This window comes from Neolamprologus multifasciatus, chromosome 2 (assembly GCF_963576455.1).
Source record: "Neolamprologus multifasciatus chromosome 2, fNeoMul1.2, whole genome shotgun sequence".
Classification (NCBI taxonomy): domain Eukaryota; kingdom Metazoa; phylum Chordata; class Actinopteri; order Cichliformes; family Cichlidae; genus Neolamprologus; species Neolamprologus multifasciatus.
The window spans coordinates 8,600,247-8,616,897 of record NC_140440.1 but is presented as its reverse complement, the minus strand read 5'-3'; the positions used below and the strand labels follow the sequence as shown (position 1 = coordinate 8,616,897).

The window sequence follows — 16,651 nt, the reverse complement described above, 5'->3', positions numbered from 1 at the left end:
CGATGGTGTTGTGTATAGTATGTTGCTTTGTTTTGTTTTTTTTGCTTGTTTTCTATTCTTTTTCTCTCAACAGGTGATCCCGGAGATATTTTTTCTTCCCCCCTTTCTCACTGTCCCTCTCCCCTTCTGTTTTTCTTTTCCTTCCTCTTTCTTTCTCCCTTTCCTATCCCTCACTCATGTCTGTCCCGTCTGTAACAACTGAAAATAAAATAAATAATAAAAACAAAGGTCGATCAAATGGACCAATACGGCAATGCCATGATGATCCATTTGGCAAAATAAATCCATTGGGTATCCTTGTTGGTCTTCAGACAACAATTCTGATGGCTAAAGAACCAAATGGGACAGGCGAAAAAAAAACCAAAAAAAAAAACAAACAAAAAAAAAACACAACAGCTTAATAAATGCAGACTAGTTTGGACCTGGAAGCAGGGTTCATCACGTCATCACGTAAAGACCAGATAGCTGTTTTCACCCTGTGTCTATGACATGGTTTAGCTTTTTTCTCATAAAGATGCCTGCCAAAACAAAGGTATCCCAAAAAGTTGATTGTGTTCATCTGGATGTAGTGTTTTCAGTGGGAGAAACGTTTTGTCACTGTACTGTTTATAAGGTTTCCCCAACCTTACAAACAGTACATTTGCAAAAAAAAAAACCAAAAAACAACAAAGCCATAGCCCTCAAAGATCTATTAACTTAAAACAAAAATTCAGCCATATAATCTAGCCAGAAATGTCTCCAGAAGAAGACGGGGCTCTTGCAAAAATTGTGGCATTGGAGTATTCATGCAATAGTGTTACCATTTTACAGAATTGTTACCATTGTGTTTATTTTTCATATCAGAAAATGCTAAGGAAAAAATACATGATGTTAGAATCTACAGGAGCATAAAAAGTGAAACACAGTAACCCACATATAGGGACTATTTCTAGGTGTGTGTGGCACTGCTCACACTACTGTCCCTATACAAATGAATCTTTGAATTTCTTATTAGTCTCAAATCTTAAATGTTAAAATTTATGATTTTCTATCACCTTTACAGTTTATATATATCTCTGGCCTGTGAGCGTAAGAAGAAAGCTAATGGTAACATTACTCACATTATACATACAACCATGGGAATGGTCTAGGCTATTTTTCAAAAATTGTATATTGCTAGAGCAGAAAATGGAAAAATATGCAAATTTTTTACTAAATTAATTTCTGAGTTAAACTTAGAGTTCCATCTGGAAACGACACAATTTATTCTGTTTGTACAGTGAAATCTGATAATTCTATTTTTGTGGTACAACTTGTCATATTTGCTCAATCCAACATAAAAGAGAATATTAATATGTACATTTTATGTTTTTGCTTCAAAGGTCATTTTGTTGGAAATTTTTTATTTTGTTTTCTATTTCCTGTGTTTCTTTTGTTGAAATTTTATTTGTTCGAAAGGAAAGAAAGAAAAAAAGAAATGAACATTGTATTTTCTCTTCATTTTTTGTGACTAGGATTTCATCTTAAATACATGCTTTATTTTACTATATCTGAAATTCAACTATATAACATTCAGAAATTGTCACTAGTTATCTTTTGCAATATGAAGGGTTTTTTTTATTTATTTTGTATTAATGTGTGCTCAAATATGGGACTTTGCAGCAGTGCTAAACTTATTAAAAATATTTTCATTAGCCAATAACTAAACTGATATTTAAATTAAAAAAAAAATATCTGTCACAAATTACAAATTCTGATTCATTTTCATGGTGAATGAGTGAAAATGTTTTATCTTTAAGAGTCTTTGAGATATTCATGTATATTAAGCTAACATTTCAGAGCAAGAATTATATATATTCAAAAACGTACCATAAAACTTATTTTTACAAATCAAATACTCTGGATGGAATGGCCCAAATGGAAAACACAAAACCCACAGGACAAGCAAACTAAAACAGGCAATTACTACAGAGAAAATTAGACATAGCAGTAAACTAATCAGACTTGAAGGGAATATCATTGTGCTTTACATCTTGTTACTGGCTGTGGAATCATACAGATCACTGTCCTTTGTATTTTAAGTGGCTCACTCTGTATGCTTATTGACTCTCCTACTGGTTGGGTTGGTTCTTTTTTGTGCACATGCATTTTGTAAGAAACAGAATTATAAAAATTCCATTTTGTTCGACTGATGAATGTGAATGCTCTTAAACTTACTCTAGTTCTTGATCGATTATTCCATATGATCCAGATGCTTTGTTCACTAATTTTTCATTGCTCATTGTTCATTTTTATTGTGTGACAGTTGTATTTTTTTTCTTAACTTGTTTGTTTATTTTTGTTACAGTATTTGCTGTCATCTTGTCCATGTCCCTCTTTTTTGCTGTGTAAAAATGTGCTGATGTTGTCACAAACAATTTTAATAAATAATGTTGTCTTTTGAATTATTTACCAATATAGACTCTTTGCTCTACTTTGCTCATGTTTGAGACATTCTTGAGTTAGCAGATGTCCATGTAAAAATTCTTTCTATTTGAATGAATACTAAACTACCTGCTATACTGGCAGTATGCCAATTGATAATAATATGTACGAGTGTTGAAGAGTGGTGTATTCTGTGTGAGAGACTTACCAGCTGGTAAGTCTAGGTTGTTCTTGTAGGATTCCTAAATCCTAAAAAAGAGAAAGTAAGACAAGAAAAGTACCCTAAAGGAGAATATAAAAATACCTTTCTCACAGTGTGAAAAAACATGGAGTACTGAGAGTGATGGATTAGGCTGTGCTTTATCAAAGCAGAATCCTGATTTTTTTTTTTTTTTTTCCCACTTTAGGGCATTCCAAAAAAACACAAGATTGTAATCTAACATCATAAAGTTATTGAGCTAAACTTGTGAGCTAACAGACCTGGAGCAACAATCATTTATTAATTCCTTCTAGCAAAAAGCAAACCAAAACAAAAGAATCAATCATTTCAAAAATATCTCTGAAAATATCATCTTCACAAATCTTTTTTATAAGGCACTGGTTCGCAAACTCTGGTGAGGCATAAAGCCATTGCAGGGTAAATCCCTGAGTTAGGCATGGTTGAGGTAAAACATGGAGTGAAAATAAATTGTATGAACAAGATTCAAGATTCAAAGATTCAAAATGTTTATCGTCATGTGTACCAAGAAATTTCTCTGTACAGTGAAATTCTTTCTCTGCTGTCCACACACAGATGCTGGTTAATATGTACAAACAGATAAAATACAAATAGCATGAATAAATAAATGGAGACAAAAAAATGTTTCAAGATGTTTCAAAGAAAAAGAAGAGTTTGCTGATGCTATCATTTTACTCAAGCTCCACTTGGTCCTACTTTTCCCCTTCGTTTTGGATTCTAAATGAAGAAAATGTCAGTAAAGATTTGAAAACAATTAGTATAAAGTAACCCAGTCTACCTGGAAAGTAGGCTGCGTTGAAGGGACACATATGCCTAAATCAGTTGGTCAACACAAAAAATGGCTTTACATGAAGGCATCAGATCATAAAAGGCTACTGTGCTTGCCATTTTCTCTTCCTCATGGATACGTATTTACTTTTGTTACTCTCCAAATACTTCTAAAGGGGGATATGTTTGGGTTTTTAGTTGCTAAATGTTTTACTTGTTCTTAGTAATTTGATTCCTATATAAAATAATCAACACCTTATAATTAAAATGAGAAATACAGTAAGATACACCAAAGAAAAGTTACAATACATCCCTGCTGCTGGAGACCAAACTTACACCAAATTACATCACTGGATGTGAGGCCTTTCTTTACTTCTTGCTTTTATGTTTTCAGCTGTTGCCTTTATTAAATATTCTTAACTTCAATATGTAGACAGTGACACATAAAATGTATATTATCCTCAAACACACTTTCACAGAGGACTAGTTATTGTAGATGAATGAGTTTCTTTATTCAAGCTCCCAGAGTTCATCCAACCATGGCAAAGTGCTATTGGCATTCTGCATTGCTGTGATTGGTGGTGTTGATATGTTTTATTAAGCGGTAACTCTAGCTCCTCATATCTGTGTTTCATCCTCATAGTCTCCTAAGAGCATGCTGGAAAACAAAGACGGCAGGGTCCTTTGTGGGGTACACTTAGGACTGGTTTGGTTTACTGTAAACATACTGGCAGGGGTGTCACAGAGGTCACATGTGAGTGTTTGTGTGTGAGTGTGGAGGTTTTTGTCACAGGGTTTCCACAGAGTTAAGTTGGAGGTTCTGGACTGTTTTTGAAGTAGGCGGGTGAGATTGATTTTTATACACTGATTTTTATATAGCTGAAGAGTGAAGAAGTCTACCCCAGCTCACACTGGGTAGGATAAGCTGTAATTTTACATAGAGAATTAATGAATCATTTTTTTTAACTGGGGTCAAATAATGAATAAGCATCTATAATTTTTTTGAATCCAGTTTTCTTGTTTCTGTTCATACTGTTTGTGCTAGGGTTCATATGAGATTTGGAAATGCTGTGAAAAAGCAGCAGTTAAAACATCATTTTGATTGTGTTGTAGTACTAAAATGATAGAGAAAATGTGCAAATCTAACAGAGCTCTAAAGCTCCAAGACGTAAGTTGGAGGAAGTAGGTTAATTGTTGGCTAACCAGTTAGCAGGGATTGGTATTTGTTACCTTGACCCCTAGTCATTCTACAAACATTGACTGTGGCCTGTATGGTACAGGCTGTGAAGTGTGTGTGTGTGTGTGTGTGTGTGTGTGTGTGTGTGTGTGTGTGTGTGTGTGTGTGTGTGTGTGTGTGTGTGTGTGTTTACACTTGTACCTTTTCTGATACAGAGGTCAACCAGTCAACTAGGTGCTGAGGGAACGATTTTTCTCAAGCTTTGATTTGCCTGTGAGTAAGTTGGCAAGTATGCTTTCAAAGTCCAGTAGTCTGCAGTCCCAGCAGACCACCACAAAGGAGTTAATCCCCTCTATCACAGCCAGTGCAAACACATTAGCCACACAACATCAACACAGCACTCAAGAGCCCCATTGATAAATCCTCCTCGCTTTCTCAATGAAATTCAGACTGGGAGTCACGATGTTCCTTTCCCAGCAAAACAAGGAGCTCAAATTTTGAAATGCAAGATACTGTGAAGAATAATTAAACTGCATTGTGCAAAGTTTTATCTTAAAATAACAACTGAATAAGACACATGAGATATGAGTTGGTTTTTGTTTTTGACATATGGGCTTACTTTGTGAATGAGCCTGATTTTTAGGAGCAAGACACAATGATGAAGCTTAGAAGTACAACAGGCTTTAAGCAATGAAGGGACTTTCTTTCCATTTATAATTATAATTATTATGTTGTTACATCTGGTTTCTCATAATGGCATGATTGTACACATCATTGAATGATGAAAAAAGAAAAAAGAACACTCATTAATACACATGGCACTCACACATACACAGGACAGCATTGCACCAGTTTGTATCATAAATAAATGAATAGTAAATACAAAAATCTACAAGATGTGTAATTGAAGAGTAGCAGGTTACTTTGGCCTCCAACAAGATGTCAAGGCATCATCCAGCTGTTGGAGCATGAACTTCACTGAGATGCCTAGACAACAGTTGGCGAATTCCTGGCAACTTCAAGTCAATATGCAAAAATAAATATTCCCTGAGCGGTTGCTTGTGGTTGCAGGTAGTTGCTGACAGTTGCTGTGAAATTGATTGCTAAAACTCTAGTCCCGCAGGCCCGAGACAATTCAGTGATCCCAGGTAGTGTCAGATTATAATATTATTTTATGCCATGTTAGACCCCTAATTAAAGATTGTGAATTATTATGTAGTTTTAGTTTGCATTATGCTCCTGAATTAGAAGAGGGTGATAACTATTACATTTGGTAAACTGATTTGCATTACATTAGACTGCTGATTTATTGTGAATGAATGATATTGTTTTATGATGCATTATACTGCTGAGTTATAGGAAATATTGTTCACAGAAAGTCATCGTCTTACTTGTCTGATTAGAAGAGAACAGAGTATACTGCCCCATCTTAGCAGGAGCAGATAAACAGGGAGCCAAGGTTGTAGCTTAGGCGCTGTGTGAGAGAAAGAATGTGAATGTTTAGGCTTTTATGATTAGGTGGGGGCCACTAGAGGCTATAAAAGTTTGATCAAGGCTCCACCATTTTGAGATCTGATGCTGTCTGCTGTATGGTGTCCATCTCCCACGCGTGTGTTCATTAAATCATCGTTTGACTAGACCCGGCCGGACCAGTGTGGTTATTTTGGTTTTCCTCTTGTATCCATTCCCAATATTTGAATCCGTAACAGTTTTGGGGGCTCGTCCTGTGGTATTGGGATGGAAGTTTTGGAGGTTTGGACGGTCCGAGGTGGTTGAACGGGCAGGCACGAGCCAGTGGTCTGACGTGAGTGGGCAAGCCGGCACATTTAAAGGTGAGGCACAACCTGTTGAATGTAAATCCAAACTGTGCCAAATTGGACTGTATAAATTAAAAGTCTACTCACTGAAATTACTGGTGAAGGCCTGTTTTGATTTTGATGAAAAAATCTCATGAGTTTTGAAACTTGAAATAAGCTTAAAAGTAATAATACTGGGTTAGAGGCCCAAGATAAAGGAAAAATAATGCTGAGTTAGAGGCTCAGGTAGTTTGATAGGGAATTGGTCAGTTTGTGAGTTAGAGGCTCCATTGGTCTAAAGGATTGCATCTGTGTTGGCCATGTTGAGAGTTAGAGGCTCCATTGTCCATAACGTTGCATCTGCGTCAGTCATACTCTTGTTTTAGAGGGTTGACGGCGGTTTAAAAGTATTATAAATTTTGTTAGAACGGTGGTTAGAGGCCACTAGGAGGCGCATAGCCCGGAGGTTACGCTCCCTCCTGGCCGCGGACGCGCGACCTTGACCTGTCGGCGAACAGGGTTAGTTCAGTTGGTCACTGTGGAGCTTGGGGCACTCCAGAATAACTAGGAGTTAGAGTCTCCTTATCTGCGCTTTTTTGGGCACTTTAAATTGAGTTAGGGACTTTAGAGATGAGGCCAGATACAGTTAGAGGCTGATACTGGTTAATTGATTACAAAAAAGTTGGACTTTCTTCGGTTGGACCCGTTATCTTAAATTTGTCAAAATTGTGTAGGCGCTAAAACTTTCAGGCCTGAGAGTGATTGTAAATATAAGACGTCTTTGTAAAATATAATAGAAAGTTGAGTGTGAAACGAGGCTGTGTGTGACGACAGCGCGCTGCAGCGCTGCGAGCTATTTTTAGATAGTGTGTGAACATGCAAATGAGGTGGCTGCTGTGAAGCCCACAGAGGACTTCCTGTTTAGCGTGTTATTGAGTTTTATAAGTATAATTTGCAAACAATGATACATGCCTGTAATTAAAACGCTGATTTTGCTGATTATAATATTATAAATAAAGTTTTGAATGACTACGGTGAATGTTTGATGTTTGGCTGAGTTTTGATATGGGAGAGACGGCTTCGCAGCTGCTGGGGGTAAGTGACCGGAAACTTGCATGCCCATAAAAGGCAACTGCCTGACTGTGTGAACTATGCACCAAGAGAGAGAGTAAAATCTAGGTGGATGAATTAAATGGATGTTGTAAGAAAAATAGTAAATGAATGTTTTAGTCTCTTAATACAGGTGGATTTCTCTCAACCAGGAGACCTGAGTACAGCAGCAAAAGGATAGATTAATAAAATTGGGACGACACACATGCCAAGCTCTGGCTCAAAATTTTACAGTTTGACCTCTCACTTTGTCCCCACCCGAAAAAGAAGCTTAAAGGACATCTTCTCCTCCAGTTATCGGTTACCATCACTGGAAATTTTCAGGCAAGTTTTTCACTGAATTGTTTTTGGCACCATGTGTCCCTGAATCTCACAAGCAAGCTCTAATTCCTGGCTGAAGACATGGAATGCTGTTATTTAAGGTGGGAAATCAAAAATTTGGGAAACAAAATTAAAAACACATACAATTGGAGAAATGCCTTGCTTGAGAAAAAAAAAAAAAAAAAAAAGTTAAAATAACCCACCCACAAACGCACATACACGCAATGAAGAAACAGCTTACACTCAGGAACACGTGAAAATTTTCAAGCAAGGTTAAAGCAGCGAAACTTAACATACACCTGATGTTAAATGATAAAGTCTATCCACTACTAACAATTAAACTCTCTGGGTTGCAGGACAACAACTTGACTTCAAAAAGACAGACACTGGTAAATCACAAACCAGTGATGAAACAACAAATTTAGTGGTTAAAAGAGTCAAATTGTGACATGTTTTCCTGTGATTGATTAATATAAGTGGTTATTGAATGAAATAAAATTCCTTTTTTGAATTATTAAACATGATCTTAAGAATTTTAACGTGTACCTGTGTTGTCCTGTCAACTTGGGGGGTTATGAGTTGATTATATAGTGAGAAAAAACAAAAAAAAGGGGGGGAGAAGGCTGACACAGGGCCTGGCCCCTCTCTGAATAACATAGCCAAAACAACATCATTTTCAAACAACATCATTTTCCTGTTCGTCTGTTTTTGTTTTGTTTTTGTTTTTTCTCTTTATGCTTAATTACAGGCTGCTTTGTCGGCCCTGAAAGCCGAGGCTGACCTGGACTCCTGCTCTCCCCTCTACCATCTTTGCTCTCCCTTCTACCATCTTTGATGTGACCCTGACCAAATGCTACAGCAGCTGGACTCACAACAACAGCCTGAGAATGTCAACAGTGCTGCAGGAAAGAGATCTCATGCAGCGGAGACGGAGAACGTTAAATCCAAGGCCCGTTTCACTACACGGGGGAGATTTCCAGATAGCTTCAGCTGACAGAGCTGTGACGAGACGCCTATTAAGCCCGGATGAAAAGTGAGGCCGAGCAAAAGAATGCTGACCTTAACAACTCTGCATTAAAACTGTGCAGGACAGTGATGGACCAACACGGAGGATCGGGCAGCAAAAAGGGCGTGCCAGAGACACGAGGAGTGACTGAGGTCAGAAGGCACCTCAGATTGGACAAAAGCAGCAGAAGAACATAAGCTGAAGGCACAGGTGTCGGGGTTCAGCCAGGAGCTGACCTCTGAGAAGAGCCAAACAGCAGAGCTGCAGAAGGCCGTGGAGCAAAGCAAGGAAAACATCAATAAACTTCAATCTGACGTGTACGGAAAAGACTCGGAGGTTTCTGCCCTCAGTGAGAGCTCAAGACATCAGAGCAGAAACTGAGCATGCCTCAGGAGGAGCTGGCTGCTAATCGAACCCATCAGTCAGGCTTGGAGTCCCAGATACAGGACTTAAAATCAGGCCGGAGCTTGCTGGAGCAGGAGGTTGTCAAACCTGACGAGAAGCTCCAACACCAGGAGCAAACCCTGAAAGACCTACAGAAGCAAAAAGGGTCAAGTTAAGGAGAAGATGCAGGACACTGGAGAAAAGGACTGCCTCAATTGGGGCCAGAACCAGTATGGAGAGAACTTTGGGCAGCAGCACCAACGGACCCAAACGGACTGAAAAGGGGGAGGGCGGGACCCCAGAGCAAGCCTCAGGCCATGGTTTACCCAGAACACCAGAACAGGAAAGTGATGAACACAAACACACACACACACAAACACACACATCTACATACACTGACTCAGAAGCAAGAGAAACACACATATGAACACATATGCACTTGTTGATTGACTGAGAAATGACACACACACATGCACACAAATCGAAATGCTGATTCAATTCACTGAGAAGTGATCCACACACACACACACACACACACACACACACGCACACACACATGTTTGTGCAATGAAGAGTGATACACACATGCTGCTGCAATGAAGAATGCTTTACTAACAAATGCTATGCTGATATGCAAAATGCTGCACACAAACGTCCAAATACAGAATTTGTTACAACAACAAGAAGCCATTGATTGTTAATTGGTTAAATGCATTTCATGTCACCCAGAGGGCATTTGTGCAGATTTAGGGGACAGGGTCTAGAGCAGTTTGGTTAAGAAAACAATGTCTGTGAGTGATGTCTGTTTATGGCTCAAGGCCTCAACTGAATTGTTTACTGTGCTTCACACAGCCTGATAAGGAGCAGTGGTACAGAGTGAAAATGGTGAATTAATGGTGTGGGCCTTACTTCGGAGCGCCACATTTTTGTGATTGAGATTTAATTGAAGGAGGAACACACTGAAAAAAAATAAAATAAAATAAAAATAATAACAATAATAAAATATAAAATAAAAAGAAGAAAAGGGGGCCAGCCCTTGGATTTACGTAAGCATCCCACGTGTATTTAACACAATTGCCTCAGGCTTTAAAGATTTGTACAAAAATTCAACAGGAAATCATAGCTTCCCTGTATTTCCTACATTGTTGGCATGCTGGTGAGTGCTGTTGCTCCACAGTAAGAAGGTCCTGGGTGCAAGTCCACAGTCTGGCTAGTTTGCAGTGGTTTCTCTCTGGGTATTCTGGTTTCCTGCCACAGTGAAAAGTCATGCAGCTGTTAGAGTTAGGTTAATTGATGATTCTAAATTATCCGTGAATGTAAGTGTAAATGGTTGTTTGTTTCTAGGTGATAGACTGGTGACCTGTTCGGGGTGCACCCTGCCTCGTAACCTATCACTTTAGAGTTATTTCCCAGCCCTCGTGCAATCAGGATAAAGATAGGAGGATGGTAGTTGTTGTAGACCCATTTAATTTTTATGGTAACCAGAATTTAGACTTTGTTGAACCGTAGGCAATATGAAGACAACATGTAGTATTTAAGGGACCAAGTAGAATTTGGATAAAAGTTATTGAATAGTGTTGAAATAAAATGACAGAATTGTGAAGGATTAAAATATTCCAGGAGCTCAACTTACTCCATCTGAACATGTTTTAATCGTGTAATATGAACTCAAAATACACAGGTTAACTGAAAATGAAAAGGTTGTGTTGATTTAACTCAGTTGTTTAAGTTTCTACCAAAGCAAAACATTTGTGTGCAACTAGTGTCCACTATTGAATCAAATAAGTCCAACATGTTTTTGTCAGTGCAAAAGAAGTTACGGTACCTGTATTCCTACACAATATTGTCCCGGGACAGAGAAAAACTTTCTGGTGAAGTTTTGGTTGATTTTGGGTTTTGCTTAACACTAGGTTGATTTTATCAGTGAGGTTTGGATTGTTTTCTTTCTCTAAGAGAGAGAAAGATGGTTTTATGCTTGGACAGGTTTCTAATGGGCCCCAGTATTTGTTATTATATGAGTATTTTATTGGTTACGTTGTTTTTGCTTTTGTCACAGTGCACTGAAATAAGAACATCTGAGAGGAGTGATCCACCGGTGGTGATATTTTGGTATTTTGTGAGTTCCTGATTTAACAAATCAGCTCTTTAATCCAGGCCTGAGAGATTGAACTTTAAAGCGCTATAAAACATGATTACTAGAAACAGTCGCAAAGTATTTTTCTCCATGATTATAATGGGCTCTGGAGAAATTCACTTATATGGGACATTGATCACATGAGAAGTCCTGAGCCTAAAAGGATTGCAGCGAGTCAATCCAGTCCAAAAAACAAGGAACTGTTTTTCCTTTAAAATGATGACGTCATCTTGCTGGTGATGGAGCCTCGAATAGGTTCCGCGTGAGACTCCATTATCAGCAATATCTGGTATGAATGTGTGTGAATGTATGCATGTGACTGGACTGTGATGGACTGACGACTAAAAGTTTTAACTGACTTGATACTGAGACAAAAACGATACCGACTTTAGGATTAGTACATGTCTACAAACAATTCACCTCGCCTGTAAAAGAAGGGTGGATGTTTTGTCTCGCTTTGTTTTGTTTTTGCAGGAGTAGGAGGACAGAGGCTAAGGGGGGAGGCTGCAGCGTCACATGAGTGTGAACTGCAGACTTAACCCTTTGGTTGCTAATTTTGAGCTACTGATGTTTCCATTAAGAAAATTGGGTTTTATTAGCTGTGTTTCGATTAATGCAGCACATTATATTGTTGGGAATGTTAAATGCTAAAGTGAAGAGAAGCTTTGATTTCACTCAAGACTGAACATGTTATTATTAACCATAGCAGGCCACTGTAAAAAAAAAAAAAAAGCCAATTAATTTAGATAGAAAAAGTCAAAAAACTCTACTGATGTCTATGAATAACAGGGGAATGATAGACTTGTCACATTCAAAATATAGATATGTAATGACAAACACTGGTCCACGTCATTTAGGTTCTCCATTGAAATAGTCAATAATTTAGAAAAGTAAGATAGAACCGACAGACAGGGGCATGTGGTGCTGCACAAGAATAAGAGCAAAATAAAGAAAAATTAAAATGTACCATTACACTCAGAGGATCAATATGAAATTCAATATATGCTAATTTTGTATGAAGTACGTGACTGATAACTGTTCTGTCCTGAGCTTTTGTTTTTACAGCGCCCACTTGACCACACCAACAGTTTCTCGCCACCAAAAGCGGGTACTTGCAAAGAATAGGGAGGAATATCATCAGAAGTGGGAAAGGTAAGCCCCGATGGGGGTGATAATGTAACACACCCAAAGAAAGATTTTAGGTCTGACCAACCGTCTCAGTCGTGGGCAAAACGATGACAGTCAATAAAATTCTAAAAGATAAGTTAGTGACAAAAAATATTAAGAGATAAAAGATAAAACAGTCCAGTGTCCCATTCATGAATCAAATAAAAACACACAGTCCCAAGGCCAGAGCCAGCTATGCCACACGGCCAGTTGCACTCCACATGTTGCCTTTAACAGGGGTAGAAGTTGTCCTTGGAGACCCACCACCCTGCAAGCATATAGCCAGTGATCACTCCAACCTGTGCAACTCTGCTGCCTTTAGGCTGTGGCATATAATAGGCCCTGGCCTGCACAGAGAGACAAAATGACACCTTCAGTATAAAATTCATAGCGCAAAACCCATGCATCCCAAACATATCAGATTATCACATTACATACATGCACAGAGAGACAAAATGACACAGCAGTGTTTGTAGTGTGGGCTATAAGTAGACCAGTGTATCAGTGCAATCAAGTACACCTGCCTGTAATTAGTCAAACCGAATTCCAGCCATTGGCTAACCAAAAATGTGACACACACACAAAAAACCACTCCCAACCCAGTGCAACTTCACACAATAATATGGAGCTGAATTAACACAGGCACACTAGTCTACCATGTTACAATAACACCATTAATTTCACGTATGGTCAAATTCTTAAAACTTGACCCCAAACATGAAAAATTCTTCAAACATTTAGAGACAGAGTGGAGTTCTAGATAAACATAATGCAGCAAACCACATAAGGATGGAGCATTGGAATCAATAAGATGGTGAAAAAACACGCAGGAAAAATGTTGATCATGTTGATTATGTTTATTCCAGTGCAGGGATTGGCTAATCTGACCAGGAAATGTTATAAATGGATTGTCGGAACAATCAGCGTTAAAATCACCTTTGACAGTCCAGACTAAGATGGCGTTGGACATCTTCAGGGCGGAAAAGGGTTGGTGTGACCAAGGTGTGGTTTGGCTTGTTGTATGTATATTTCATAATGATACAGCTCTGGATGGACCAGTTACCAGGGCATGGAAGGAGGACAGACTCATTAAATGAGGAGAAGGAATTTTCTGGGATTGGAGATCCTGTGGGTGAGTGGTTGACTAAAAGCATGCATAAAATAAAAGCTATTTTTTGCTATTGATTGGTAAATAGATTGATAATTGGCCACATTCACAGTTGTATTGACTTGTAGTGGACGTAGTCTACTTCATGTTTAAGCACTCTAATTAACAGATTGAAAATAGTGACATTAAAGGAAGAATATGCAGCACCACCCTGTCAAATGCCAGTGCCGGTGGGGCTCAGTGATGAATCAGGTGAGCCTCATGGCTGAATTAAAACATAGAGGCCCCTGCTGTGGTCAGTAAGGGATAAAAAAGGGTGTGTTTTACTGTTATTTTAGCATCAGCATTATTGTTACATCAGAATCATATAACAAGCATTGCATTGAACATTTATTGAAGCTATTGACATCTTAACATTTGTATTACAGTGATTGTTATAACCCCATGTTAATCTTCTATCTACAGGTGTCAAAAGTAGTCAACAAGTTCATGTTGAAGTGAAGTTCATAATAATACAGGTTTTGTTTGTAGACGATTGTGAAGACGCAGGCTCTGGGCGGAGCCAGGTGTTGAACAGATCTAACATGACAATTAAATTGATTTCATTCCCTAGCACAGAATAACAAGACTGGAGCAACGACACTGGACAGGAGAAAGTCTGATACTTTCTAAGATATGAGGTCACTAACCTTTTCTTTTAATTTTCTAGCTTCATTGAATGGACACATGTTAGAATTAGAAATGGCTAATTTGTTTTTATGTCTTTTATTAGAATGAGTGGTTTTAATCATTTTTATACATATCTTGCAAATGTGCTTATAATGAGTTGGCACTCGGTTTTTTGAAGGTCATAAGCTTCGTTCGGCGATAGTCCGGACTGATAAAGTGTAGGAAATGCCTTGAGTGCAGCGGGCTAAATGCAAACACGCTTACACACACATACACTAAATTAGGATAAGTCCTTGGGACATTCTGAATGTTCTAAACCAATTCTGAATCACCAAAAGATCAGTAGACAGCAACATTAGATTAGAGCTAGGAAGAGAGGTGTTTTGGTTTTCTGTCTCTTACAGAGAAAGGAACAGACACCAGACGAGGTCACAGATATACGAGGATCCTTGGCAGCAGAGACAGACACGGTGACTGCTGAAACATCAACTGGGTTCAAGTGTCATGGCATTTTGGGCTCCAGTTAGTCACCTCAAAAGGATGGATCCCATAAACACAGCAATAACCATGAAGGGGTTGACGGAAATCCAGGAACACCACACCAACGACGTTCGAGAGGCTGTTGGTCATAAGGAGAACACCTTTCTGTTCCTTTTCCTGGGGAACACAGCTGTGATCCCAGAATACACAGATCATTGTTTGAAATCGGGGCAGAATAATCCCCTGATCTGTGCAACGACTGAAGGGTTGTCTAACCCCTGATGTTGAAGGAAACAAGAGCCGAGGATCACCCGACTGGAAGACATTGGTGCCTACAGCAATAAAATAAAGGTTAAAAGCTCCTCGGACAGAGGTTCTAGTCCGAGTACGTTTGGAGGGTATAAGGTAGCACCGAAATAAAGCTGTGGGAGAACTGGGGAGTGATGGGAGTATCATCTGTATCTACTGTTGTTGTTGTAATAAAAGTTTTTCTTGCATCTGAACTGCGCAAACACAGAGGTCATCTCACATGTGGTTCACCCAACAGGGGGACAAAGGGCCTAAGGAGTAAGGAGAAATGAACCCGGTAACACTGGATTGGAGGGTGTAAGTGAGCTCTTTAAGTCTAAAGAGCTCATCAGGGGGAATTGTCAGATTATAATATTATTTTATGCCATGTTAGACCCCTAATTAAAGATTGTGAATTATTATGTAGTTTTAGTTTGCATTATGCTCCTGAATTAGAAGAGGGTGATAACTATTACATTTGGTAAACTGATTTGCATTACATTAGACTGCTGATTTATTGTGAATGAATGATATTGTTTTATGATGCATTATACTGCTGAGTTATAGGAAATATTGTTCACAGAAAGTCATCGTCTTACTTGTCTGATTAGAAGAGAACAGAGTATACTGCCCCATCTTAGCAGGAGCAGATAAACAGGGAGCCAAGGTTGTAGCTTAGGCGCTGTGTGAGAGAAAGAATGTGAATGTTTAGGCTTTTATGATTAGGTGGGGGCCACTAGAGGCTATAAAAGTTTGATCAAGGCTCCACCATTTTGAGATCTGATGCTGTCTGCTGTATGGTGTCCATCTCCCACGCGTGTGTTCATTAAATCATCGTTTGACTAGACCCGGCCGGACCAGTGTGGTTATTTTGGTTTTCCTCTTGTATCCATTCCCAATATTTGAATCCGTAACAGTAGCCATCAGTATATTGGTCTTTCAAGGACCCAACTTTGAAGGTCCTTGAAAGTTGCTGGGTGAATTTGGTATACAGTATTGCATCAAAACTTCCTTATGATTTCTTTTGTTTGGTAGCAGACCGATGCAGTTACCCAGTGTTTACACGGAAGATGCCGACTTGTCTGGAAACATTCACCAGCTACCTACAAAGTGGCAGTGAAACTCAAAAATGAAAAAAAAAAAAACAGAAACATAGAGTGATTACCTTCAAAGGTAAAGCTGTGACTTTTGACACATGCATGCTTCAGCAGCAAGGAACAACTTTTACTCTGAAGGTGAACCCTGTTCATTTCCTGTTTGCTTTGCACTTCTTTAGCTGTTACTTCTACTCTTCTTCTTCTCTTACTGTGAAGTGTGCTATTTAAAATTTTGTGCATATGTTACTAAACAAATAAAAAATCAATCCCACAATTGCATTTGGAGCCCATGCTCATACTGACTACAGGCACTTTTCTTTCTTGTCTGACAGTAAACCTTTGGTAGACATTCCCTTCAAGCAGCCAATTATGGACCTGCTCTGCATGACGCTCTGCCTCTCTGTGTGGCTCTGCTGGCACCACACCTTGCACTCAGGCCACTGAAAAGTAGAACACCAACATAGCTGCTAGCAGTGTGAACACAGAATTACTGTCAAGCTCCTGA

General features: G+C 38.8%; 2 long non-coding RNA genes across 2 annotated transcripts; one reads left to right on the top strand and one right to left on the bottom strand.

Annotated features, from left to right (window-relative positions):
- Positions 1–5,738: 5,738 nt before the first annotated feature.
- LOC146523942 (uncharacterized) lies at positions 5,739–8,218 on the top strand. The gene is made up of 2 exons (XR_014877809.1): positions 5,739–6,567; positions 6,601–8,218. It is a non-coding gene; the product is annotated as an uncharacterized LOC146523942 (long non-coding RNA).
- A 364-nt stretch (positions 8,219–8,582) lies between these two features.
- LOC146523941 (uncharacterized) lies at positions 8,583–15,970 on the bottom strand. The gene is made up of 2 exons (XR_014877808.1): positions 12,967–15,970; positions 8,583–12,875 (listed from the first exon to the last, which is right to left on the bottom strand). It is a non-coding gene; the product is annotated as an uncharacterized LOC146523941 (long non-coding RNA).
- Positions 15,971–16,651: the final 681 nt, after the last annotated feature.